This window comes from Acanthochromis polyacanthus, chromosome 11 (genome assembly GCF_021347895.1).
Source record: "Acanthochromis polyacanthus isolate Apoly-LR-REF ecotype Palm Island chromosome 11, KAUST_Apoly_ChrSc, whole genome shotgun sequence".
Classification (NCBI taxonomy): Eukaryota; Metazoa; Chordata; class Actinopteri; family Pomacentridae; genus Acanthochromis; species Acanthochromis polyacanthus.
Window position 1 is genome coordinate 1,422,222 of NC_067123.1, and position 27,285 is coordinate 1,449,506.

At 41.5% G+C, this 27,285-nt stretch overlaps 1 long non-coding RNA gene across 1 annotated transcript; it reads left to right on the forward strand.

Moving 5' to 3' along the window:
• The first annotated feature begins 6,075 nt into the window (after nucleotides 1-6,075).
• Nucleotides 6,076-7,597, forward strand: LOC127536206 (uncharacterized). The gene is made up of 3 exons (XR_007945207.1): nucleotides 6,076-6,292; nucleotides 7,021-7,129; nucleotides 7,284-7,597. It is a non-coding gene; the product is annotated as an uncharacterized LOC127536206 (long non-coding RNA).
• Nucleotides 7,598-27,285: the final 19,688 nt, after the last annotated feature.

Here is a 27,285-nt window from a genome sequence, read left to right on the forward strand (position 1 = left end):
TCCTTCGTTATGGCTCCCAGCGTAAATCAGACTCTTCTGATGATGGAAGAAAAGGAAAGCCGTCTCCATGGAAGTGAAATTAGACAGAATAAAACGCAGTGAACAGGAACACCGACCAACATGGGCCAGATGCTTGGACTAATTGATATGGTGATGCATGTAACGGCTTTGTTTCCATTCTGGTCGGTATTTTCCTGTTTCAGTGTGAGCTAATGACTGTTTGTCGTTACTGCAGGTGTACTAATATACTATAATATACTAATATACTATAAACTGATCCGTATTGTGATGCACATAACGGCTTTGCTTATTTTTTTTCACCGGGAGTTCCGACTCAGTGAAACTGACTTCCGTCTCACCATAAGAACAGAATTCTGATGTAAGTGGAGGACTGCTTGTGATACTTCCACCTCCATGCTTGATGGTCGGTTTGGTTTTCTTGGTTTTAAACCTTTCTTTAGTCTCCTTTATGTTTCCTGCTTTCTCTTGTTTTGATTTTACTTTAAATATTCCTTTTTACTGCTAGTTGTAACCCTCTAACTTCCCCCAAAAATGGTTGTAAAGGTATGTTGTTTGTAATTATTCATCAATTTACACCATTAATCAGCGCTAGAATCAATAAAAAACGGAAAGAGTTGTCACATTTTCTACTTTTCTGAAGAATTCCTGTGTGAGGCGCTGTTCAAATCTAAGCTTTAAACTGACTTTTTCCTCAACGTCAGAAATTGAAAAATCGTCAAAAATACATTTTGCACCAAACTGATTCAGTAAAAAGTTCAAAGTTCAGTGATCTTCTGTGGAACCATGAAGCCAGGAGTGATTCAACCAGCAGTCACACAACAGAAACAACAAGTGAATAATAAATAAATAGTAAAACAATGCAAACTAAGAACACAGCCAGAAACTGCTCAGTTCAGAGGTAAACTCAGCTGAAGATCAGATGTTCATCTGTCAGCTTCCTGTAGAATCCCTTTAAATGAAATAGCTGGGTGAGGAGCTGTGATTAGACCGTCACTGATTTTCAATTTGTAAAAACACAGCAGCTGTTTCAAACATCAAATCTTCCGTAAACTCAGTCTCTGAGCATTCTGAGGTGAAAAAACAAACAAACAAACAAACAAACAAACAAACAAAATGCACCCTGAGGTGGAGGAGTGGAGCTTCTGTTTGGAATAATTACAGCAGAGACGCTCTGGAAAGGAATCAATCAAATAATAAAAACAGAGCTGTCAGTTCAAATTAAAACTTTCAGACCAAACACACACACACACACACACACACACGCACACACACACACGCACACCGCGCACGCACGCGCACACACACACACACACACACACACACACACACACTATGTTTTTCTATCATTGTGGGACTTACCATTGACTCCCATTCATATCTAACCCCTAACCTAACCAAACCCTAACTCAGACCAAAACAATGTCTAACCCTAAAGAAACGTTTTTTGTACTTTTACTTTTTTCAGGAACAACAACATGGCCAAGAAAACACTGTTTAAACTTGTGGGGACCCGAATGAAGTCCCCACAAGTGACATAGTTTTCGGTTTCCTACAGTTGTGAGGACATTTGGTCCCCACAATGTAGCAAAAACATGGACACACACACACACACACACACACACACACACACACACACACACACACACACACACACAGATGATATAATCACAATCCCCAGGCTGTAAAGAGCTAATGGGCGTCCTCAGTCTCCTCCACAAGCTGTCTTTCTTTTGCTACCATGGGACATGATTAGCACACACACACACACACACACACCACACACCGCGGGGGGCTGCTATCAGCTGTAGTCTAAATGCCAAGTCACCCAGCTAACCAAGCAGAACTAACGCTCTCCTCTGACATCCAGCTTCACAACAAAAGGGCATCCAGACACTGACTGCACATGTGCAGGTATTAAGATTTAATGCAGACACACACACCATGCACATGCACCACACCAATGAGCGTGCACAGAGTTTGGATGAGTGTGTACTACAAGGACAAAAAGTGCAGTCATTAAAAACACACAGTGAACTGTTGGAAATCAGGCTGTACATGTTTATATCTGAATAAGACTGAAGTCTGTTTTGATTTTACATTAAATTATTTCATTTTAACTGCTGGTTTTAACCCCTCTAAATGGTTACAAGGTGTATTATTTATAATTATTCACCATTTATCAGCGCTACAAACAATGAAAACAGAAACAATTGTGAGATTTCTACTTTTTTTGGAAGATTCATGTGCGAAATTAATTTTCTGTCAAATTTAGGTTTGAAATTGCGATATTTCATCCAATTACTTTATTTCATGTGCATCTTTGTTTATAATTGTCAGAAAAAGAGTTTACTCCTGACCAGATCCAGTAAAAGAAAATAAGCTCAAAAGGTCAAAAGGTTCTTTATTGTCATATCATTCACATTTGCACATGAAACAATACGAAATTGGACCCTGGTCCCAGTTTCAGCATAAGACAATATAAAAACACTTTCATAAAAGGCAATATAAGTATAAAGAGACACACTAATATATACAATATAGACAAACCTGCAACATAATATACGTGCATGAACCATCAGTTAGTGCAATATTTAGTAGATAAATAATCAGAATCACTTTAAATAAAGAGCCTAGTGCAGTAGTGCAGTGTGTATGAATGTGTCCTGTTGTGTGTGTGTGTGTGTGTGTGTGCTGTGTGTGTGTGTGTGTGTGTGTGTGTGTGTGTGTGTGTGTGGTGTGTGTGTGTGTGTGTGCATGTGTGTGTGTGTGGGGGGGGGGGATGTGTACATGCATGTGTATTTGCAGGTGGCCCTCCTCCTGCATCTGTTTGTGTAATGTCATGGTGGTGGGTAGACTGCCTCATACAGTCCTCTGAGCCACTTTCACCACCCTCTGCAGAGCCTTCCTTTCTGCGGCCGTGTAGCTGCCATGCCACACAGTGATGCCAGTGCTGAGGATGCTCTCCACCGCCCCTCGGTAGAAGCTCTTCAGGACTGGGCCTCCTGAGGAAATAGAGGCGCTTATGGGCCTTCTTAATCAACTGGGAGGTGTTGTGGCTCCAGGTGAGGTCCTCAGACAGGTGTACTCCCAGGTATCTGTAGGTGGAGACCACCTCCACATCAGCACCGTCGATGTGCAGGGGACGGGGGGGACGTCTGGCTCTGCGGAAATCCACCACCATCTCCTTGGTCTTCTTAACGTTGATGCAGAGGTTGTTGTCTCTGCACCAGCCAACCAGCAATTCTACCTCCTCTCTGTAGTGGGACTCATCGTTGTTAGTGATGCATCCCACCACTGCTGTCATCCGTGAACTTCACTATATGGCAGCTCGGATGTTTTGCAGAGCAGTCATACGTGAGCAGGGTGAACAGGAGGGGGCTCAACACACAGCCCTGGGAGAGCCAGTGTTGATGGTGATTGGGGAGGAGGTGGTGTTGTGAATCCGGACAGTTTTGCGCCTGCCTGTCAGGAAGTCCAGGACCCAGTTCACCAGTGAAGGACTGAGCCCCAGGGTGGATAGTTTTCCCCACCAGTGTCTGTGGAATGATGGTGTTGAAGGCGGAGGAGAAGTCTAGGAAGAGCACACATGCGTTCATGCTCTCCAGATGGGTGAGGGCTGTGTGCACCACTGCAGAGATGGCATCGTCAGTGGAGCAGTTTTTCTTGTAGGCGTACTGGTGGGGGTCCAAAGTGGCGTCGATGGAACTTTTGATGTGGGCCATCACTAGCCTCTCAAAGCACTTCATGACTATCGGTGTGAGGGCTACAGGCCGATAGTCATTCAGGCCCAGCACTTTGGAAGACTTAGGGACCGGTATGATAGTGGCAGCCTTCAGGCAAGCAGGAATGGATGCTACCTGAAGTGAGGTGTTGAAGATGTCTGTTAGTACCTCGGAGAGTTGGTGTGCACAGTCCCTCAGTACTCGTCCTAAGATGTTGTCAGGGTCTGCAGCTTTGTGGGGATTGATCCTCTGGAGTGTCCTTGTCACATCTCCTTGGGTCACAATAAGGGGCGTGTCATCCAGAGAGAAGGTGAGTCTGGAGCAGGGGTGTGTGTTGGGATCATCAAAGTGGGCGTAGAATTTATTGAGTCTGTCTGGGAGGGTTGGATCCGTGGGGCATTGTGCATCTCTGACATAATCAGTGATGCACCTTATGCCTTTCCACATTCTCCTGGGATCACTGGATGAGAAGTGACCCTGGATTCTCTGCCCATATGTGGCGTTGGCCCTCTTGATGCCAGCTACTAGAGCTCTCCTTGCTGCTCTCAGTGCTGTTTCCTCACCTGCCCTGAATGCAGCATCCCTGGCCTTCATAAGGGCTCTCACCTCTGCATTCAGCCATGGCTTGTCGTTGCGGTAGGTGGATATAGTCCTGGTGGTCTTGACATCGTCAGTACACTTGGAGATGAAGCCTAGGACCGAGCTGGTGTACTCCTCCAAGTCCACCTCACCTCCATATGTTGCTGCCTCCTTGAAGACCTGCCAGTCTGTGCACTCGAAGCAGTCCTGGAGAACACAAGCAGCGTTGCTGGGCCACACAGTGACTGTCCTCTTTGTTGGTCTGGACCGCCTCCGCCAGGGGCAGTATGCTGGTGCCAGCAGGACGGAGGTGTGATCGGAGAAGCCAAGGTGGGGGCGGGGTCTGCACACACAGTCCAGAGTGTTATTTCCCCTTGTTGGAAAATCCACGTGCTGTTGGAACCTGGGCAGGATGTCTGTCAGTCTTACGTGGTTGAAGTCCCCTGCAACCACGTAGAAAGCCTCCGGGTGCTTGGTCTGCAGTGAGCTGATTATGTCATGTAGCTCTTGCAGCACCTCGCTAGCCTTGTTATTAGCATTAGCACCTAACAGGATGTAAACAATAGTGACAAACACAGCCGTAAACTCTCATGGCAGGTAGAATGGCCGACATTTCACCGTCATAAACTCTAAAGCCTCAGAGCAATGGCTCTTGACCAGTCCACAGTTTATACACCAACCTTTGTTGATATACACACACAGTCCTCCACCCCGGGTCTTCCCCAAGCGCTGGTGGCAGTCCGCACAAAACAGCTGTAGCCCGTCGAGTTGGAAGACTGAGTCCGGCATGCTGTTATTTAACCATGTTTCCATCAGACACAGCACAGCACAGTTCTTAATCTCATCCATGAATCCCAGCCTCAGGTGGAGTAGGTCCATTTTGTTATCTAGGGAGCAGACGTTGGCCAGGAAGAGTGATGGTATCGGTGGCTTACTAGCCCTTAGCTGAGCTAGCCAGCCTGCCCGCTTTCCCTGCTTTTGTTTCCGGGCACACCGCTTCCTCTTGGCGGCCTGCCTGCGTAGCCTGCTCCTCCACAGCAACGCTCTCAGTAGCTGCAGCCTACCAGAGTAGATTTGAGTTCTGGTGGGAGTGTTAAGTCTGAACTTACTTTAATGTCAAGGGTTATTCGACTGTGAATGTTGGCGGCTGTATCTTTTCTGAATGATGCAGAATCAGCACTAACTGTTGGGCCGGAGACATTAATAAAAGGTTTTTCACGGGAGCCGCTGCACTATGTGTGCCGCCATCTTACTCCAAATACTCTGCATTCTTCAGTGGAAACGTGAATTTATTAGAGATCATGAAAAAATTCAGTGACTTTAAACTGGTAGAAATATGTCCTATGCATGTTTGTATCTGAATATGAGTGTCTGAATGTGTGTGCACGTGTGTGATGTTGTGATGAATCCTGACGTCCAACAAGATTCAGACACACAAACACCTGACTGAGGTGATCCAGGATGAGTGGATCTGAGAGTGTCTTTGTTTAAATCCAACATCCGAAATATCACTATATATATATATATATATATATATATGCAATTTTAGGAATTATATATATAATGAAAGTCGATATATATATATATATATATATATGTATATATATAATATATATATATATAGGCATGCGTTTAGGAAATATATATAATGAAAGTGATATATATAATGAAAGTCGATATATATATAATGAAAGTATATATATATATATATATATATATATATCGACTTCATTCAATATATATCGACTTTCATTATATATATATCAACTTTCATTATATATATATATCAAATCTTTTTTTCCTACCGAGCCCCGGAAGGGACATGTCCGTATGGCGAAGCGACAATGAAGGACACTCACCCGGACGAGAATTTTATTGAGTTTTATTTTGAAATCGGCCTGAAATACACAGACATTCAAGCAGTGCGATGCGCTAAGAATCTGCCATGCAGACCAGCGATCCTGATAATGGTAAGTTTTATTTCTCCAACATCCTGCTGTTATCCTACTATGAATACGCTAGCTACAACAGTCCCACATCAGTATTATGAACGTTCCGCCAGCTAACGCGGTCCGGACACCGGATCACTGATTAGAGGTTGGCGTTGAACTATTGTTTGCCAGCCAGTTAGCCGCTGGTAAGCTAACAAGCTATGAAACAACTCCTTATAAAACCGGAGGAAAGCAGCAGCAATATTTCAGTCCAAGACCTGTATTCAGAACCTCCCACGCTGTTACACAATGACCCATTAATCATATTACTGAACTATATGGTTATCATTGAAATTTCCCTTGAAGAACCAGTGAACTCTTTGCGAACACATTTTAATTTATGTGTTGATTATGTTTCGTATCAGTAATACAAGTCTAAAAAACTGATTCAAATGATCAAGTTAACACAATGAAGTAAAGAGTACTGGTAATCTGCAGCTATTTTCATAATTTCAAGGTAAAATTCTGATGTGTGATTTTCTAGCTTTGCAGATGTGGAAATCCAATGCACTGATTTCTTATACACAGATGCTTTTGGTGTTTTTTGTTGTAAAATAAAACAAGGCATTTATCACTGTTGGAAATGATTACAGGTATTATTTGTAACACTTTCTAACATTGTATGGACAAAGCAATAAATCAGTTAATGGATAAAATCATTTGTATTACAGATGCTATCAACAGCATGTCTTGTTCATTTTATTTAGTTGTCGGCCTTGGATGATGAGGTCCAGTTACCAGGAGCACTAGTCTGCAGCTTACTGGTTCCGTCCTGCAGCTCCTCCACGCTGTCCTCCTCTCTACAGACCAACTCAAGTAAGATCTGTTTAGACTATGCAGACATCAACATGATCAGTATGTTATCTTTTGACCCATCCTAAAATCACAAAATAGAACATTTACTTTAACTGTGTTTATGAAAATAGAAAATAATTACTGACAACTAGTACTTTTTGGTGCTTTTATGCAGGAAAAGGGAACCAGGAAGCTGCTGTGGATCCTCTGCAGTATCTGGAGAGGTCAGAGGAACGGTTCTTGGAACAGATCAGAAGACACCAAGACGTGACCTCTGCCATGCTCCAGAACATCCAGAAGATGAATGAAAACCTTGGTTGCACTGATGGGACGCATGGTGTCGGTGCTGGAGCAACTGTCCCAGAATTAAACTGCATTGTTGACTATTGGCTTTTCTAGAAAATAAATCTTTTTTAGTACTTCACCTGTTTTGTATTTTACCCATGCACTTTGGGTGAATAAACAGAAATTTGTGATGAGAGATGCAAATTTTGTCTATAATCTACAGAGACTTTATTCAGTGTTCAGTGCACACTTTTGTTACACACATTTTGACAGATAAGCAGTTGTGCTTTTCAAGCAGATTTTAGTCAGAAACATCAGTAGCATATGTTGTTGTTTTTACTGTTACACCAATCTAGGTAGATAAACTGCACTACTACAGCAGATATATTATTGAAATGTGCTTCTATTATGTGTCTACATACACTGCTCACAAATAGTTATTCAACTTTTGGGTGAAATTGATGGAAAATATAAAAAGTGCATGCTGTAGTGATATATCATAAAAGTAGGGTATTTAACTAGAAACATGCAATAGTGATTTCCTCATCTCAAAAAAATTTATTGAATCAAAAGCTAACAACAGTGGAGGGTATGTCACAATAAAAATGTCTCAGTTTGGACAGAACAGCAGCCTTCAGCTGAAATCCAGTACAATTGTGTCCCACCAGTGGCGTGATCATGGATGTGTCCAGGCAGCAGCTGACCTCTGCCTCGTAATTAGCCTTAAGACCAGCTATAAAGATAAACATAGATATTATCATTATCATCAACATATGGTGCATGTGTTTAACCTTTAAGCTATGTAGGGATGCAAATGTAGTCGAAGCTAAGTAGCTAAGCTAATGCTAACACGTTCAGTGTTCAGAATCAAAACATCTCTAAAAATTACCTGTTTTCTCAAACGTAGTCGCCGTTCCCTGTGACAACCATGAAGACAGATAATCACAGAAGAGCTCATCTGAAGAGCAAATGTCCAATAAGGTTCCTGTTTTTGTTTGCCATGTCCTTCCAGGGCTCAGTAGGAAAAAGTCTGAATATACACACGTGGACAAAATTGTTGGTACCCCTCAGTTAAAGAAGGAAAAACCCACAATTCTCACTGAAATCACTTGAAACTCACAAAAGTAACAATAAATAAAAATTTATTGAAAATTAAATAATCAAAATCAGCCATCACTTTTGAATTGTTGATTAACATAATTATTTAAAAAAAAACTAATGAAATAGGGCTGGACAAAAATGATGGTACCCATAACTTAATATTTTGTTGCACAACCTTTTGAGGCAATCACTGCAATTAAACGATTTCTGTATTTGTCAATGAGCGTTCTGCAGCTGTCAACAGGTATTTTGGCCCACTCCTCATGAGCAAACAGCTCCAGTTGTCTCAGGTTTGATGGGTGTCTTCTCCAAATGGCATGTTTCAGCTCCTTCCACATATGTTCAATGGGATTCAGATCTGGGCTCATAGAAGGCCACTTTAGAATAGTCCAACGCTTTTCTCTCAGCCATTCTTGGGTGTTTTTGGCTGTGTGTTTTGGATGGTTGTCCTGTTGGAAGACCCATGACCTGCGACTGAGACCAAGCTTTCTGACACTAGGCAGCACATTTCTCTCCAGAATGCCTTGATAGTCTTCAGATTTCATCGTACCTTGCACACTTTCAAGACACCCTGTGCCAGATGCAGCAAAGCAGCCCCAAAACATTACTGAGCCTCCTCCATGTTTCACCGTAGGGACAGTGTTCTTTTCTTCGTATGCTTGGTTTTTGAGTCTATGAACATAGAGTTGATGTGCCTTACCAAAAAGCTCCAGTTTGGTCTCATCTGTCCAAAGGACATTCTCCCAGAAGCTTTGTGGCTTGTCAACATGCATTTTTGCAAATTCCAGTCTGGCTTTTTTATGAGTTTTTTTCAGCAGTGGTGTCCTCCTTGGTCGTCTCCCATGAAGTCCACTTTGGCTCAAACAACGACGAATGGTGCGATCTGACACTGATGTACCTTGGCCTTGGAGTTCACCTTTAATTTCTTTGGAGGTTGCTCTGGGCTCTTTGGATACAATTCCAACGATCCGTCTCTTCAATTTGTCATCAGTTTTCCTCTTGCGGCCACGTCCAGGGAGGTTGGCTACTGTCCCGTGGGTCTTGAACTTCTGAATAATATGAGCCACTGTTGTCACAGGAACTTCAAGCTGTTTAGAGATGGTCTTATAGCCTTTACCTTTAAGATGTTTGTCTATAAGTTTTTTTCGGATGTCCTGGGACATTCTCTCCTTCGCTCTCTGTTGTCCATGTTCAGTGTGGTACACACCTTTTCACCAAACAGCAGGGTGACTACTTGTCTCCCTTTAAATAGGCAGACTGACTGATTATGAGTTTGGAAACACCTGTGATGTCAGTTAAATGACACACCTGAGTTAATCATGTCACTCTGGTCAAATAGTTTTCAATCTTTTATAGAGGTACCATCATTTTTGTCCAGGCCTGTTTCATTAGTTTGTTTTTTTAAATAATTATGTTAATCAACAATTCAAAAGTGATGGCTGTTTTTGATTATTTAATTTTCAATAAATTTTTATTTATTGTTACTTTTGTGAGTTTCAAGTGATTTCAGTGAGAATTGTGGGTTTTTCTTTCTTTAACTGAGGGGTACCAACAATTTTGTCCACGTGTGTATGTACACAAGTGTATTAAAAGGAGCAAAAAAAAACAAAAACATATGAACACACACTGAAGACTCAAATCATTCTGCTTCAAATATTGTGCTTGTACTACCAACATTTGGACCTCTGATAGAGGAGAAGAAAAATAAAGAATAGATCCTGATCAACATAGTTTAGGCATTCAGAGGTTTAAGCCAGCAGTCAGGGAAGGGCGATGAGGGATCAGGTGAAAGGCAGACTCCTAATATGAGTTATGAATCACGACCAGGTTTTGTCATATTTATCCTCAGGTCCACGTACTGTATATTTACTTTTTTCTAAGTCTAATCCTAACATCACCTCTCTAATCCAGTGGATATACGTAGGAGGAGACTTTCCCTTCCAGTTCAACAATATCAGACGCCGGGTATGCAGTGATGCATAAGCGATTGCATTTCTATGGAGACGGGACACCCCAAGCTCATCCCCAACTATACCAAAAATGGCTGTCAGAGGGTCAGGTTGCAGTGCTTTGCCGGGTATCACCGAAAGTGATTGGAAGATTGAAGACCAAAAATTATGCAAAGACTGACATGACCAAAACATATGTCCCAAGGAGACAGGGGTATATTAACATCTAGGACAGTTTGGTGTAAGATTTGGGTACAATTGGATAATCTGTCATTAGAGTAGTGCATTCTATGGACTATTCTGAATGGGATTAATCCATGCCTAACACAAAGACAGGAAGTGTGTATACGTTGTATGGATTTTTCCCAGGTGTCTTCTGATATAATTTCTCCAATGTCTCCTTCCCAAACTGCCCTAGCCTTATCCCATGTGTGGGGCTGGCTATTCAAAATTAAAGCATTTATTTTTTAAATTGCTCCTTTGCGACGCGGATCTACATTAAGGACTGAATGCAGTAAATCTTTAGGGGTAAAGCTGGGTACCCAGGAAAGTGTCTGGAGGTAAAACTCTGAACCTGTAGATATCTAAAGAGATGAGACTTTGGCAAATGATTGACATGACACATGTGTTCCAATGACATAAAGCCATCATCACCATAGAGGTCTTGGAAGTAGACCAAACCACTTCTATACCAAACTGCAAATGCCTGATCTATTTGGGATGGTGCAAAAAGATGATTAAACTTTATCGGAGAGAAGCCGCATATATTTGTCAGATTAAAGTGTTTTCTGAATCCTAATTGAATTCTGGACCATCAAATTTGTGCTCAATTCTTTTGCTCTGATATTAAGTGGAAAATGAGCAGTTAAAATTGAAATTGGGGAAACTGGAAGTGTGGCGCTCAGCTCCATATCAGCCCAGACCGGACCCACCCCACCTGAAAACATAGTAATCCAATATGTCAACTTATCAATGTTGGCTGTCCAATAGTAAAATAAACCCAGACCACCATCAGATCCGGCTCTCTCCAGGCTCGCCTTCTTTATACGTGCAGGTTTTTTTATTCCATATGAATGAAGAGATGAAACGGTCTAGCTGAGCAAAATAAGATTTTGGGAGAAAGATGGGAGTCATTTGAAATAAATAAAGAAATCTTGGCGTTATAGTCATCTTTACTGCATTTATTCTACCTGTCAGGGAGAATGGGACTTTTGACCACCTATCCAAATCCCTCTTTGTGCGGCCTAAAATGGATCTGTAGTTGTACTGGAAAATAGCTTTGGTCCCAAATAAGTACATTTATCATTTTCTATCTTGAAAGGCAGATGCTCATAATTGATCTGTCTTGCCAAATTATTTAATGGAAAAAATAGAGATTTTGATAAGTTTATTTTATATCCTGACATGCTACTAAATTTCTGCAGTAGATTGAGAAGGTGGGCATGCTCTCCATTGGGTCTGACATTAGCAGAAGCAAATCGTCCGCATAAAGCGAGGTTTTATGAATTGTCTCACCCCTAGAAATATTCTTAATCCTATCGTCTGCTCTGATAGCGATTGCCAGCAGTTCAATTGCATTGTCGAATAGAAAGGGCGACAAACAGCAGCCCTGCCTCGAACCTCTGTGAAGCGGGAAATATTCGGAAATCAGGGCATTTGTTCTGACTGCAGCCATTGGTGTTGAATATAAATCTTAATCCATCTACAGAAAATAAGGCTGAGTCCAAACTTTTCCAAAGACATAAAGAGACAGGGCCATGCCATTCTATCAAACGCCTTTTCGGCGTCAAGACTTAGGATAGCTTCAGGTTGTACTGTCGAATGCTGTGAGAACATCACATTAAATAGTCTTCTCACATTAAAAAATGATTGCCATCCAGGGATAGAGCCTGTTTGATCCTCATTAATAACAGAGGGAATAATGGGTCTAACCGCTGTGCAAGGGCTTTTGTCAAAACTTTATAATCACAACAAAGGAGGCTGGTTGGCCTGTATGAGCTACACTGCACAGGGTCCTTGTCTTTTTTCAGCAGTACTGAAATTGTTGCCTGGGTAAACGATTGTGGTAGTTTTCCATTGGCTACTGATTCATCATAGACTGATTTCAGAATGGGTGTGAGTTTTGCAGAGAGCTCTCTATAAAACTCTTTGGGAAATCCAGCGCTAGCATGACTATTCTGTGGTGTAGAATGGTCTGACTGTTCAATTACACTAGTTGGTGAAACTGTATTAAAATCAGAAAAGTTTAATCTTGAGCTAACGTCAGCATGCTAACTTCACAATGAAAGGCTAACATGCAGGTTCTACCATGCTTTTTATTAGCTCTGCATGCTAGCACGCTAAACCCTGAATGCCTCCTCCAGTATTTCCACCAACAGACTGTCTTTTCCCCCCGTAGAGACTTTAGCTCTTCTACAAACAGGAAAACTTTGCTTTTGTTGCACAATTTAAAGGTATTTTTCTGCTTTTGCATTTAGATAAAACTACTTCTGGAGCCAGATTTTGGTCAGAAGCAGAAACACAATGACATGTGAATAACCTACTAGAAAGCAATAAGATGTAAAATTAAATGAAATATAATAAGACTAGAACAGAAAAGTAAAAAGTGAAGCTGGCAGCGGCAGTGAGGAAATTTAAAATATCACCACCAAAATCCACAAAGTGTCTTTCTCAGCATTCTGGGTGTTTAGAGAGTTAGAACTAGCAGTAAATGAAATATGTAAATGTAAAATCAACACAAACTCCAGATTGAACATGCACAGAGCATATTTCTAGTTTAATTTTTGTCATGGTCTCTAATAAATTCCTTTTCCACTGAAGAACGCAGAATGTTTTTACTTCTACTGAATCTGGTCAGAGTAAACGATATTTTCTGACATTTAATAAAAAAGATGCACATGAAATGAAGTAATTTGAATAAAATATCACAATTCAAAGCTTAAATTTGACAGAAATAAATTTCACACATGAATTCTTCCAAAAAGTAGAAAATCTTCAAATTCTTTCTGTTTTTTATTGTCTCTAGCGCTGATAAATAATTACAAACTACATGTCTATCTAAGCATTTTGGAGCTTTAGAGGGTTAAAACCAGCAGTAAACGAAATATTTCAATGTAAAACCAAAACAAACTTAAACTATATTCAGATATAAACATGTCAAGGCCTGATTTCTACCACTTTACTGTGTTTTAATGTCTTCTACTGCCTGTCTTTGTAGTACACACTGGTCCAAACTCTGTCATAAAAATGGAATTCTGAACATCATCAAAACATTTCACCTGAAAAAAGAAATGAAAACATGATGCCGAAATGTTGAACAAATCAGTGAGAAAATCTAAAGTCTATGTTTGATTTTTCAGGTTTTTGATGCTGCTGAGACTACTAGAATAAAAAATGTCATTAGATTTGATCAGTTTGATGAAGAATTCATGTTTTAATGAACAGAAAAGAAGCTCTGAGTAGAACCGGTCAATCGCAGATCATCTTCTCCTCTGGTTTTCTGTAAAACTACGACCGTAAAGCAGCTCTGAGTAGAACCGGTCCGTCGTAGCTCATCTTCTCCTCTGGTTTACTGTAAAACTACGACCGTAAAGCAGCTCTGAGTGAACCGGTCCGTCGCTCATCTCTCTCCTCTGGTTTACTGTAAAACTACGACCGTAAAGCAGCTCTGAGTGAACCGGTCCGTCGTAGCTCATCTTCTCCTCTGGTTTTCTGTAAAACTACGACCGTAAAGCAGCTCTGAGTGAACCGGTCCGTCGTAGCTCATCTTCTCCTCTGGTTTTCTGTAAAACTACGACCGTAAAGCAGCTCTGAGTGAACCGGTCCGTCGTAGCTCATCTTCTCCTCTGGTTTACTGTAAAACTACGACCGTAAAGCAGCTCTGAGTAGAACCGGTCCGTCGCAGATCATCTTCTCCTCTGGTTTTCTGTAAAACTACGACCGTAAAGCAGCTCTGAGTGGAACCGGTCCGTCGCAGCTCATCTTCTCCTCTGGTTTTCTGTAAAACTACGACCGTAAAGCAGCTCTGAGTGGAACCGGTCCGTCGCAGCTCATCTTCTCCTCTGGTTTCTGTAAAACTACGACCGTAAAGCAGCTCTGAGTGGAACCGGTCCGTCGCAGCTCATCTTCTCCTCTGGTTTTCTGTAAAACTACGACCGTAAAGCAGCTCTGAGTGGAACCGGTCCGTCGTAGCTCATCTTCTCCTCTGGTTTTCTGTAAAACTACGACCGTAAAGCAGCTCTGAGTGGAACCGGTCCGTCGCAGCTCATCTTCTCCTCTGGTTTTCTGTAAAACTACGACCGTAAAGCAGCTCTGAGTGAACCGGTCCGTCGTAGCTCATCTTCTCCTCTGGTTTTCTGTAAAACTACGACCGTAAAGCAGCTCTGAGTGGAACCGGTCCGTCGCTCATCTTCTCCTCTGGTTTTCTGTAAAACTACGACCGTAAAGCAGCTCTGAGTGGAACCGGTCCGTCGCAGCATCTTCTCCTCTGGTTTTCTGTAAAACTACGACCGTAAAGCAGCTCTGAGTGGAACCGGTCCGTCGTAGCTCATCTTCTCCTCTGGTTTTCTGTAAAACTACGACCGTAAAGCAGCTCTGAGTGGAACCGGTTCGCGTAGCATCTTCTCCTCTGGTTTTCTGTAAAACTACGACCGTAAAGCAGCTCTGAGTGAACCGGTCCGTCGCAGCTCATCTTCTCCTCTGGTTTCTGTAAAACTACGACCGTAAAGCAGCTCTGAGTGGAACCGGTCGTCGCAGCTCATCTTCTCCTCTGGTTTACTGTAAAACTACGACCGTAAAGCAGCTCTGAGCGGAACCGGTCCGTCGCAGATCATCTTCTCCTCTGGTTTTCTGTAAAACTACGACCGTAAAGCAGCTCTGAGTGGAACCGGTCCGTCGCAGATCATCTTCTCCTCTGGTTTTCTGTAAAACTACGACCGTAAAGCAGCTCTGAGTGGAACCGGTCCGTCGTAGCTCATCTTCTCCTCTGGTTTTCTGTAAAACTACGACCGTAAAGCAGCTCTGAGTGGAACCGGTCCGTCGTAGCTCATCTCTCCTCTGGTTTCTGTAAACTACGACCGTAAAGCAGCTCTGAGCGGAACCGGTCCGTCGTAGCTCATCTTCTCCTCTGGTTTCTGTAAAACTACGACCGTAAAGCAGCTCTGAGCGGAACCGGTCCGTCGTAGCTCATCTTCTCCTCTGGTTTTCTGTAAAACTACGACCGTAAAGCAGCTCTGAGTGGAACCGGTCCGTCGCAGCTCATCTTCTCCTCTGGTTTTCTGTAAAACTACGACCGTAAAGCAGCTCTGTAGCGGAACCGCAGTCCGGTCCGTAGCTTCATCTTCCTCCTCTGGTTACGGTAAAACCTACGACCGTAAAGCAGCTCTGAGCGGAACCGGTCCGTCGCAGCTCATCTTCTCCTCTGGTTTTCTGTAAAACTACGACCGTAAAGCAGCTCTGAGTGAACCGGTCCGTCGTAGCTCATCTTCTCCTCTGGTTTCTGTTAAAACTACGACCGTAAAAGCAGCTCTGAGCGGAACCGGTCCGTCGTAGCTCATCTTCTCCTCTGGTTTACTGTAAAACTACGACCGTAAAGCAGCTCTGAGCAGAACCGTCCGTCGCAGCTCATCTTCTCCTTCTGGTTTTCTGTAAAACTACGACCGTAAAGCAGCTCTGAGTAGAACCGGTCCGTCGCAGCTCATCTTCTCCTCTGGTTTACTGTAAAACTACGACCGTAAAGCAGCTCTGAGTAGAACCGGTCCGTCGCAGCTCATCTTCTCCTCTGGTTTACTGTAAAACTACGACCGTAAGCAGCTCTGATGTTTCTGGATCTGTGGGATGAATCATGGAGGTTCATAAATACGCTCTTTATGATTACGTTCCTGCAGACAAACATTTTATCAGGAGCTCATCTTTATAAATGAGGCTCGGCTCTGCTTCCAGATGACTCACATAATCAGCGTCCTAATTTGTGGCGGCGGTGAAAATCCAAATGTGAGCTACATAATATGAGCTATTTAGCAGCAGCTTTCATCCAAAGCACCTCGCATTACAGCCGGATAAATATTTCAGCACGAGTGGCTCCGGCAGGATTACAGAGGACCATTAGGAATGTGGGTCAGCGTTTGTTCATCCTTTAGATCCACCACAGAAGAAGAACCGGAGAACGCCACTAAAGAGCTCTGATAGCAGACAGAGACTCGTTTAGTTAAACTTAGACCGCTGGAAGTGTTCTTTCTTCTGTGTTCTCTATTAATCCAACAATAAAGAACAAAACCAGTTCTTTTTATGCTTGTTTAAGGTTTGGCAAAAAAAAAATTAGCATCATTTCCCATAAATATGTAACCTGGTGACCAGCTAAACTGATCTGTGATGTATCTTTTTCTTTTTACATAATTATTGACTAAAGACTTCATTTATTTATTTTATTTTATTTAGTTTTATTTACCGCCATAATACTCAGACTATTCAATAAAACTGTGCCAAAGTCCTGAACACCAGTGTTATGGAAACTGTGGCTTTAAAATTTATAGGATTTATTTCTTTGTGGTTTTATGTATAAAAAATTATTACTAAATCTGAAACCGTCTCCCAGATACTATTCTCATTTACTGGAAACATCAACTAGAATAACAAAAAGACTAAAATGAATTGATTATTAGCATCATAAAATGTTTAAACTAAGGTTTATTCTGAGCGAGTCTGAAAACAACATTTAACGTCCACATCTGATGATTTCACTGAGTTCCAATGACTTCTATAACTGCAGATTTTCTAGAATTACTGAATCTTTGTCACTAAAACATCCTGTACTTTGGTTCTTTTACAGATTTATTAACAGACGTCTGATAACATCTGCTGGGACAATAGATAGAAAGTTGTGTTAATCTAATTTTCTTACTTTCATGGCCTCTTAACTTCTTCAGTCGACTACAGATGCTGACTCCTCTGAGCCAGTTTAAGTAGGAAACAATTTGATCTCACGGATTTAGTCATATTTCAAGAAAACCTTGAATAAATCTATAAAATAATCAAAATACATGCAGACTTTTCTAATGAGTGGATCTGATGGTTCTGTTTAAACTGGATCAGAGGAGTCAGCAGCTGTAGTCGACTGGAATCACTCAATAGAAGCGAAGAGGCCGTGAAGCTAAGAAAACTAGATTAAGACAACTTTCTACATCAACAACACTGATAATTCAAGGTGCTGTTTGTATATTTTGGTCATATTTCCAGAAGACTTTCATTTAATCTAAGAAAGAACCAAAAGTCATGATTGTTTTAGTGACAAACATTCACGGTTCAATGATTCCATCGTAGAAAATTCAGACTCTAGGAGTCGTTGGAAACGCTAAACTTTTCATGTCTTTCAAGTTGAACCAAATCATTTTATTTCCTACAAAAACTACCAATTATGAGCCTCTACAGTCCTTACATTTGTCTTCAAACCTGTTTATCTGCAGCCCTCTGCACTGCTCATATCTCTTCCTGGTCACATATTTGGACTCCATCCGTCCTCGTTTCTGTCTTTATCCATCAATCTGTAACCGAGTCGGCGGCATCCAGTGATACATCACCTCCTCCTGTCATCGCTCATCGCTCTGGAAGCAGATTTATCACCAGGACTGATGTGGAGTTAAAGGCCACCTCTCTTCAGCACTTCCTCTAATTCTCACATCTACGACATGTTTTTAGGACGGATGGAGCAGAAGAAGGAGGCGGGATGAGCCAGAATGTTGACTCATAACTAAAATAGATCTGAGCTGAGTGTTCATCTCCTGATCTGTAAGAATAGAAACCGCGTCAGGACGTTGAGAGTTCCTTTCACTCCTATTACAGCACATAAAGGCCATTCTAGCAGAGGATAATCCCAGTTAATCCTGCACACAACAGCTAAATAATGCTTCGATTTCAGAATCAGCTCTTCTGCGGAGCAGCACAGATGTAAGGAAACCACGGCCGCGATGATTAGGACTCTTTCAGCTTCAAACACTGATTCAGGTTCTGCAGATTGCTGGTGGGCATCGAGCCAAACAGATGTTAGAGAAGAGCAGCAGATGTGAGAAAGAGGAACATTATGTGCTGTTAGTTAAACACTGGAAAGAAGAGAAGCCTCGAACCAACTTAAACCCACAGTAACTCCAATAAAACCACACATTACTGCAGCACTAATGGGTAAAAACGTGTTCTGTTCCAAACAGTTTCAGCTGAATTTAGAGAATTTCATGTTTCCAGATCTGGAATGTTTGTAATTTAACCCTCAAAAATGCTGTGAAGTCATTTTCAAGGTTAAACATCTTCAGAAAAATAAACTTCAGCAGACATTAAATGTGTTGAAGACAGACAGAATAGTTTCATCAGAGCGACTGAATGGATCCAGCAGAGAACACATTTTTAATTATTAGAGCTTCAAAATGAAAAAAAAAAGTGCTAAACCTCCATCTGGGCTGGTCTAGTGTCACCATAAAGCTTCTGTCCATGTATATCTATGGATGGATCCATGTTTCTACTAAAATACAGTCTTTGGTCCACATTTCTCCATCTGTTGAGTCTCCAACATCAGTAGAATCTGATATTTTGACTTGAAATTTGTCCAAAATATCTCAAAATTGGTCTTAAATGGATTGAAATTTGCCCAGAATGATTAAAAATTAGTAGAAAATGACCTCAGATATCTCCAAAATGACTCAAAGATTGTCTAAAATGAGAATAATGAATAATTCTCAGTCCTTTAAAATGGAAAGACACGTGTTAAATGTCCGATCCAGGCTGGTCTAGAGTCTCCATAAAGTTCCTGTCAGTGTATATCTATGGATGGATCCACATTTCCAATAAAATCCATTCTTTGGTCCACATTTCTCCACCTGTTGAGGCTCTAACATCACTAGAATCTGAAGTTCCAACTGTGTTGAATAAAACATCCTTTGTGACTCCACTGTGAGTCAGAGATGTTCTCCAGGACGTGGATGTGTTCATGTTTCCAGATCAACAGAAGAGAGTTCAGATCCATAAAAGTCAGGATTCAGCACAAGATGCAGCAAAAAAAAAAAAGAGTTTTATAGACTGAAGCAACAGAAATCTGCTCCTGCTGTCTGTTCTAGCATCAGAATGATGGAAAGAGGAAAGCATGGAGACAATAGGAAGAGCTCCTGAACCGAATCAAACCTGCTCATCTGTCAAACTGCTGCTGTTATGGCTGCCAACGTTTCACCGCTGATGGAAGCGACGGGATGAAAGCAGCTTTACAACAGCTTTGTGTTTGCTCAGATTCAGCAAAATCCATCAAAACTCTCAGGAGGACGGTTCATCTATCAGCAGGGCAACCATCCTCAACGGAGAACCGAAGAGGAGGAGGAAAATTACTGATGGACCCAGAAAATCATGATACCGATGAGACTGAATGTGTTTTTCACTCCCTGAAGACCAGACTGAAGGTAGAGAAACACCAGACAGGGAAGGAGGAAGTTAGAGCTGATCATTGTCATATTAGAGCTTCTCATAGGTCCTTCTAAACCCTAACTTATTATGTGTTATATCCAAATTAGACTCAGTTTTCTGCCTTATTCTGTGGCGTAGAACAACCTCACTATCATTTTAGAAAGGAGGGGAAAAGCTCTGGCTTGTTTTAGTTTCTTTAAAGCAGTTATTTTGGGCGAATTAGCATGAAATCAGTCTCACATAACCAGATCAGTCTGTGGTGTAGAATGGTCTGCTGCACCTCAGCATCATTCTCCTACAACAAAAAGCTGTTTTAGGTTCTGTAAATCAATCACAGTGTCTTAGATGAGGCTCAGAACAGAAACCTGACAGCGTTTCTGCAAAAACAACATCCAGAAGAAACTTGTTGAAGAGTTTGACGTGTGAAAACTTTATCAGGATAATGGATTATATTTACCCTACATGAGACACAACACAACAAAAACAAGACACAAAGTGAGGTAATGGTGAAAAAAATGATAAAAACAAGACAAAAACAAAGAAAAAAGAGGCTCAAGACAAGAAAAAACGGACAGAAACACGTACAACACAGAAAAACCAAGACAATAAATGACAAAACAAGAGAAATGGGACAAAAAATGATAAATATGACAAACTAGATCCCAAAAGAGAAAAAATGACAACAATGATTCAGGAAATGAAAAATGAGACATAAAATACATTAAAAAAAGGAAAAAGAAGACAAAGAAATAAAAAACAACAAAAACTACACAAAGTGCCAGACAAAAGAAAAAAGTCAAAAACAAAACATGAAATAAAGAAACGAGACACAAAATGACATTAAACCATCAAACACAGCTGACCAGAAATCTAAACTGACCCTGAAGTGTGTTTTATTCAAGCTGCTCGGATCAACGATGGATTCCAGATCATGAAGCCTTTTCCTCGTCTTTCACCTCGCCGTCCTCAGACCTCCCACCAGGTGCAGCTGTGCTTTCAGAGGAACAGCAGCAGCTCGGCTATTTCAGGCTGCGGCGGCCAGATTGAATTAAAGCCGGATTAATCCCTGTAGAATTTGTGTCGTTCTTCCAGGCAACACTAAATCCAAATCAAATTACACAACCTGCCCCCCGCTGCTGCTCCACGTCCACGGAGCTGAGGCAGCATCATGTGAGTGAATACATAATGAATTCATCTATCTGGGGTGTTTTCCTGCCTCCTCTCCGCTCAGACAACCTCCAGTTCGTCTCCAGCTGTTCCTGATGTGGCGACGGTTAATTGATAGTGACAGACTGTAAATCCAGCGGAGGAATCCTGACGGGAAGCATGACTTTGGGACAGCCGAGGAGATGATTCAGCTGCGTTTTTTTCACCCACAGACTCATAAACGTGCACACATCTCAAATCAAACTGCAGCTAAATCTACTGGAGTTCAGCATTCTGAAGCTCAGGCCTGTTTGCAGTCAACATTTTGGTCTTTTAAAATGGCAAAAAACTGGACAGGAAATGAGAAAAATGAGACAGAACATAAAACACAAAGGAAGTAAATCACAACAAATGAGACATAGATAAACAAAAACAGACACAAAGTGATGTAAGGGTGGAAAAAGACAAAAAGAGAGCGAAAAATGAGACTCCAAACGAGAAAAAAACAGATAACCGACAACAAGGAAAAAGAATTATAAAGAGACAAAACTATTAAAAAAAACACATACACACAAAAAAGGAAAATGAGACATAAAACAAGACTAAAGAAAAAGAATTTAAAAAATATGACATCAAAATCAACAAAGTGACATGAAACACAACAAATGAGACACAAAACCACAAAAAAGAGACAAAATGAGAAAAATTTAGTTTGGCTCTAGTCTGGCTCTAGTTTGGCTTTACTTTGGCTTTAGTCTGGCTTTAGTTTGGTTTTTGTCTGGCTCTAGTTTGGCTTTAGTCTGGCTTTAGTTTGGCTTCAGTCTGGCTTTAGTTTGGTTTTTGTCTGGCTCTAGTTTGGCTTTAGTCTGGCTTTACTTTGGCTTTAGTCTGGCTTTAGTTTGGTTTTAGTCTGGCTCTAGTTTGGCTTTAGTCTGGCTTTAGTTTGGCTTCAGTCTGGCTTTAGTTTGGTTTTAGTCTGGCTCTAGTTTGGCTTTAGTCTGGCTTTACTTTGGCTTTAGTTTGGTTTTAGTCTGGCTTTAGTTTGGTTTTAGTCTGGCTTTAGTTTGGTTTTAGTCTGGCTTTAGTTTGGTTTTAGTCTGGCTCTAGTCTGGCTTTAGTCTGGCTTTACTTTGGCTTTAGTTTGGTTTTAGTCTGGCTTTAGTTTGGTTTTAGTCTGGCTTTAGTTTGGTTTTAGTCTGGCTCTAGTCTGGCTTTAGTCTGGCTTTACTTTGGCTTTAGTTTGGCTTTAGTCTGGCTTTACTTTGGTTTTAGTCTGGCTTTAGTTTGGTTTTAGTCTGGCTTTAGTTTGGTTTTAGTCTGGCTTTAGTTTGGTTTTAGTCTGGCTCTAGTCTGGCTTTAGTCTGGCTTTACTTTGGCTTTAGTTTGGTTTTAGTCTGGCTTTAGTTTGGTTTTAGTCTGGCTCTAGTCTGGCTTTAGTCTGGCTTTACTTTGGCTTTAGTTTGGCTTTAATCTGGCTTTACTTTGGTATTAGTCTGGCTTTAGTTTGGCTTTAGTCTGGCTTTAGTTTGACTTTAGTCTGTTTTAGTCTGGCTTTACTTTGGCTTTAATTTGGTTTTAGTCTGGCTCTAGTCTGGCTTTAGTCTGGCTTTAGTCTGGCTTTAGTTTGATTCTCGATTTCAGAGAATCTCCTGCAGCCATAAAACTTTCTAACCAACAAAGAGCAACAAACTGAGTGCATTAGACTTCAGATACTGCTTTGGTTTTAATGGGATTTATTGACACGAAGACAAACTCATCAGCCTTTCTGTCATCCAGAACATCTTTGTTTTATCACAGAATACGGTAAGTGGACGTAAAAACACCTCCTAATCTGTTCCACAAGTTCCTCAGCAACAAACACAAGACGCTAAACACAAAAAAATTGACAAAAATGACATAAAACAATAAAAAAAAGACATGAAACAACAAAAATCCAACAAAAAATGATAGATGGGAGAAAGTAATGACAAAAACAACACTAAACACAAAATATTAGACAAAAAATAAGAAAAAGAAGAAAAACGAGACACGAAACAAGACATGAAACAAGACAAATGAGATGAAAAACACAAAACAAGATGCAGAATGACACAAAACACAAAAAAACTGAATCTCCATGTAATAGAAAGGAGAAGAAATGACACAAAGCAACAGAAAACAACACAAAACGGCAAAGATTAGACAAAAAAACTGCACAAAACAACAAAGCAAGAAAAAGAAGTCACAAAATGAAGGATGGGAGAAAATGATGACAGAAATAAGACACTAAACATAAAAAGTTGGACTAAAATGACAGAAAACAACAAAAAACATGGACTTCAGGTGTAAAAATGTGTTCAGTGATTTTCAGCATTAATTTCGTATTCATTTTAACTGTAAGTTCTGTTTCTCCAGACTGACAGGAATAAAAGTCTGATGAAGGAACAGTGAGTCGTGTTCTGTGGTTTTAACCTAAGAGTGATCAAACTCAGATAATAAAAGGTTGTTTTGACTGATTTGTGGGATCACTGTGAATGACTGGAATGGATCACTTAGAGTTTTAGTGACTAAAGTAAAGTAAACCTGAACCTGAGTGCGATGACGGTTCACTTTTAGGACCAGAAGAACTTCAGGAACTCCCAGACTGTCTCAGGACTCCGATGAATGATGCTGGTTTGACCTCATCTTTTTACTCTGGAGCTAATTAACTGGATGGACATCAATTAGTTCTTTTTTTTCTCCAGCTTTTTGAATGTTTGTCTTTTTACTGGTAAAACTCTGATCGCAAAGTCGTCTTTTAAAGGTTTTTGTAGTTTTCTTTGACAGGAAGGCAGCTGTTAAGTTATTCTCTTGTTTTTCACTGAAGCACTTTGGTCACCCTTCTGCTGCAGAGGACTATAGAAATAAACTTGATTGATAGATTGATTGATCGATCGATTGATTATAGCGAAGTTTTCGATTGTGAAACTGTTCCACAAATACTAGTTTTCAGTCTCCATCAAACTGTTCAACAAGTTTCTTCTGTATGTTGTTTTTGCTTGGATATAACACATAATAAGTTAGGGTTTAGAAGGACCTATGAGAAGCTCTAATATGACAATGACCAGCTCTAACGTCCTCCTTCCCTGTCTGGTGTTTCTCTACCTTCAGTCTGGTCTTCAGGGAGTGAAAAATACGTTCAGTCTCATCGGTATCAGATGATTTTCTGGGTCCATCAGTAATTTTCCTCCTCCTCTTCAGATGGTTGCCCTGCTGATAGATGAACCGTCCTCCTGAATCTGAGAAAACAACAAGCACCAGATGTCAAGAAAAGTTTGTCTTTTTGATGGTAAAACTATGATCACAAAGTCATCTTTTATAGGTGTCTGTGGTGTTTTCTTTTGCAGGAAATCAGCTGCTGTAATTATAAATGTTCCACTGTTCCACTGTTCCACTCAAACAAGTTTCTGTTTGACCCGATTTTAATGTTCAGTCACGGCATCCTTTACTTATCTGTGCACAGATGATTAGAATTGCTTTCAGCAGAATAACGAGGAACAGCAGAACGTTCTACGCCACGGAACTACAGAATGATAACGAGAAACAGCAGAACGTTCTACACCACGGAACTACAGAATGATAACGAGGAACAGCAGAACGTTCTACGCCACGGAACTACAGAATGATAAGGAGGAACAGCAGAACGTTCTACGCCACGGAACTACAGAATGATAACGAGGAACAGCAGAACGTTCTACACTACAGAACTACAGAATGATAACGAGAAACAGCAGAACGTTCTACGCCACGGAACTACAGAATAATAACGAGAAACAGCAGAACGTTCTACACCACAGAACTATAGAATGATAACGAGGAACAGCAGAACGTTCTACGCCACGGAACTACAGAATGATAACGAGGAACAGCAGAACGTTCTACGCCACGGAACTACAGAATGATAACGAGGAACAGCAGAACGTTCTACGCCACAGAACTACAGAATGATAACGAGGAACAGCAGAACGTTCTACGCCACGGAACTACAGAATGATAACGAGGAACAGCAGAACGTTCTACGCCACGGAACTACAGAATGATAACGAGGAACAGCAGAACGTTCTACGCCACGGAACTACAGAATGATGACGAGGAACAGCAGAACGTTCTACACTACGGAACTACAGAATGATAACGAGGAACAGCAGAACGTTCTACGCCACGGAACTACAGAATGATAACGAGGAACAGCAGAACGTTCTACGCCACGGAACTACAGAATGATAACGAGGAACAGCAGAACGTTCTACGCCACGGAACTACAGAATGATAACGAGGAACAGCAGAACGTTCTACGCCACGGAACTACAGAATGATAACGAGGAACAGCAGAACGTTCTACGCCACGGAACTACAGAATGATAACGAGGAACAGCAGAACGTTCTACGCCACGGAACTACAGACTGATAACGAAGAACAGCAGAACGTTCTACGCCACGGAACTACAGAATGATAACGAAGAACAGCAGAACGTTCTACGCCACGGAACTACAGAATGATAACGAAGAACAGCAGAACGTTCTACGCCACGGAACTACAGAATGATAAGGAGGAACAGCAGAACGTTCTACGCCACGGAACTACAGAATGATAACGAGGAACAGCAGAACGTTCTACACTACAGAACTACAGAATGATAACGAGGAACAGCAGAACGTTCTACGGCACGGAACTACAGAATGATAACGAGGAACAGCAGAACGTTCTACGCCACGGAACTACAGAATGATAACGAGGAACAGCAGTACGTTCTACGCCACGGAACTACAGAATGATAACGAGGAACAGCAGAACGTTCTACGCCACGGAACTACAGAATGATAACGAGGAACAGCAGAACGTTCTACGCCACGGAACTACAGAATGATAACGAGGAACAGCAGAACGTTCTACGCCACGGAACTACAGAATGATAACGAGGAACAGCAGAACGTTCTACGCCACGGAACTACAGAATGATAACGAGGAACAGCAGAACGTTCTACGCCACGGAACTACAGAATGATAACGAGGAACAGCAGAACGTTCTACGCCACAGAACTACAGAATGATAACGAGGAACAGCAGAACGTTCTACGCCACAGAACTACAGAATGATAACGAGGAACAGCAGAACGTTCTACGCCACGGAACTACAGAATGATAACGAGGAACAGCAGAACGTTCTACGCCACGGAACTACAGAATGATAACGAGGAACAGCAGAACGTTCTACGCCATGGAACTACAGAATGATAACGAGGAACAGCAGAACGTTCTACGCCACGGAACTACAGAATGATAACGAGGAACAGCAGAACGTTCTACGCCACGGAACTACAGAATGATAACGAGAAACAGCAGAACGTTCTACGGCACAGAACTACAGAATGATAACGAGGAACAGCAGAACGTTCTACGCCACAGAACTACAGAATGATAACGAGGAACAGCAGAACGTTCTACGCCACAGAACTACAGAATGATAACGAGGAACAGCAGAACGTTCTACACCACAGAACTACAGAATGATAACGAGGAACAGCACAACGTTCTACGCCACGGAACTACAGAATGATAACGAGGAACAGCAGAACGTTCTACGCCACGGAACTACAGAATGATAACGAGGAACAGCAGAACGTTCTACGCCACGGAACTACAGAATGATAACGAGGAACAGCAGAACGTTCTACGCCACGGAACTACAGAATGATAACGAGGAACAGCAGAACGTTCTACGGCACAGAACTACAGAATGATAACGAGGAACAGCAGAACGTTCTACGCTACAGAACTACAGAATGATAACGAGGAACAGCAGAACGTTCTACGCTACAGAACTACAGAATGATAACGAGGAACAGCAGAACGTTCTACGCCACGGAACTACAGAATGATAACGAGGAACAGCAGAACGTTCTACGCCACAGAACTACAGAATGATAACGAGGAACAGCAGAACGTTCTACGCTACAGAACTACAGAATGATAACGAGGAACAGCAGAACGTTCTACACTACAGAACTACAGAATGATAACAAGGAACAGCAGTACGTTCTACACTACAGAACTATAGAATGATAACGAGGAACAGCAGAACGTTCTACGCCACAGAACTACAGAATGATAACAAGGAACAGCAGAACGTTCTACGCTACAGAACTACAGAATGATAACGAGGAACAGCAGAACGTTCTACGCCACGGAACTACAGAATGATAACGAAGAACAGCAGAACGTTCTACGCCACGGAACTACAG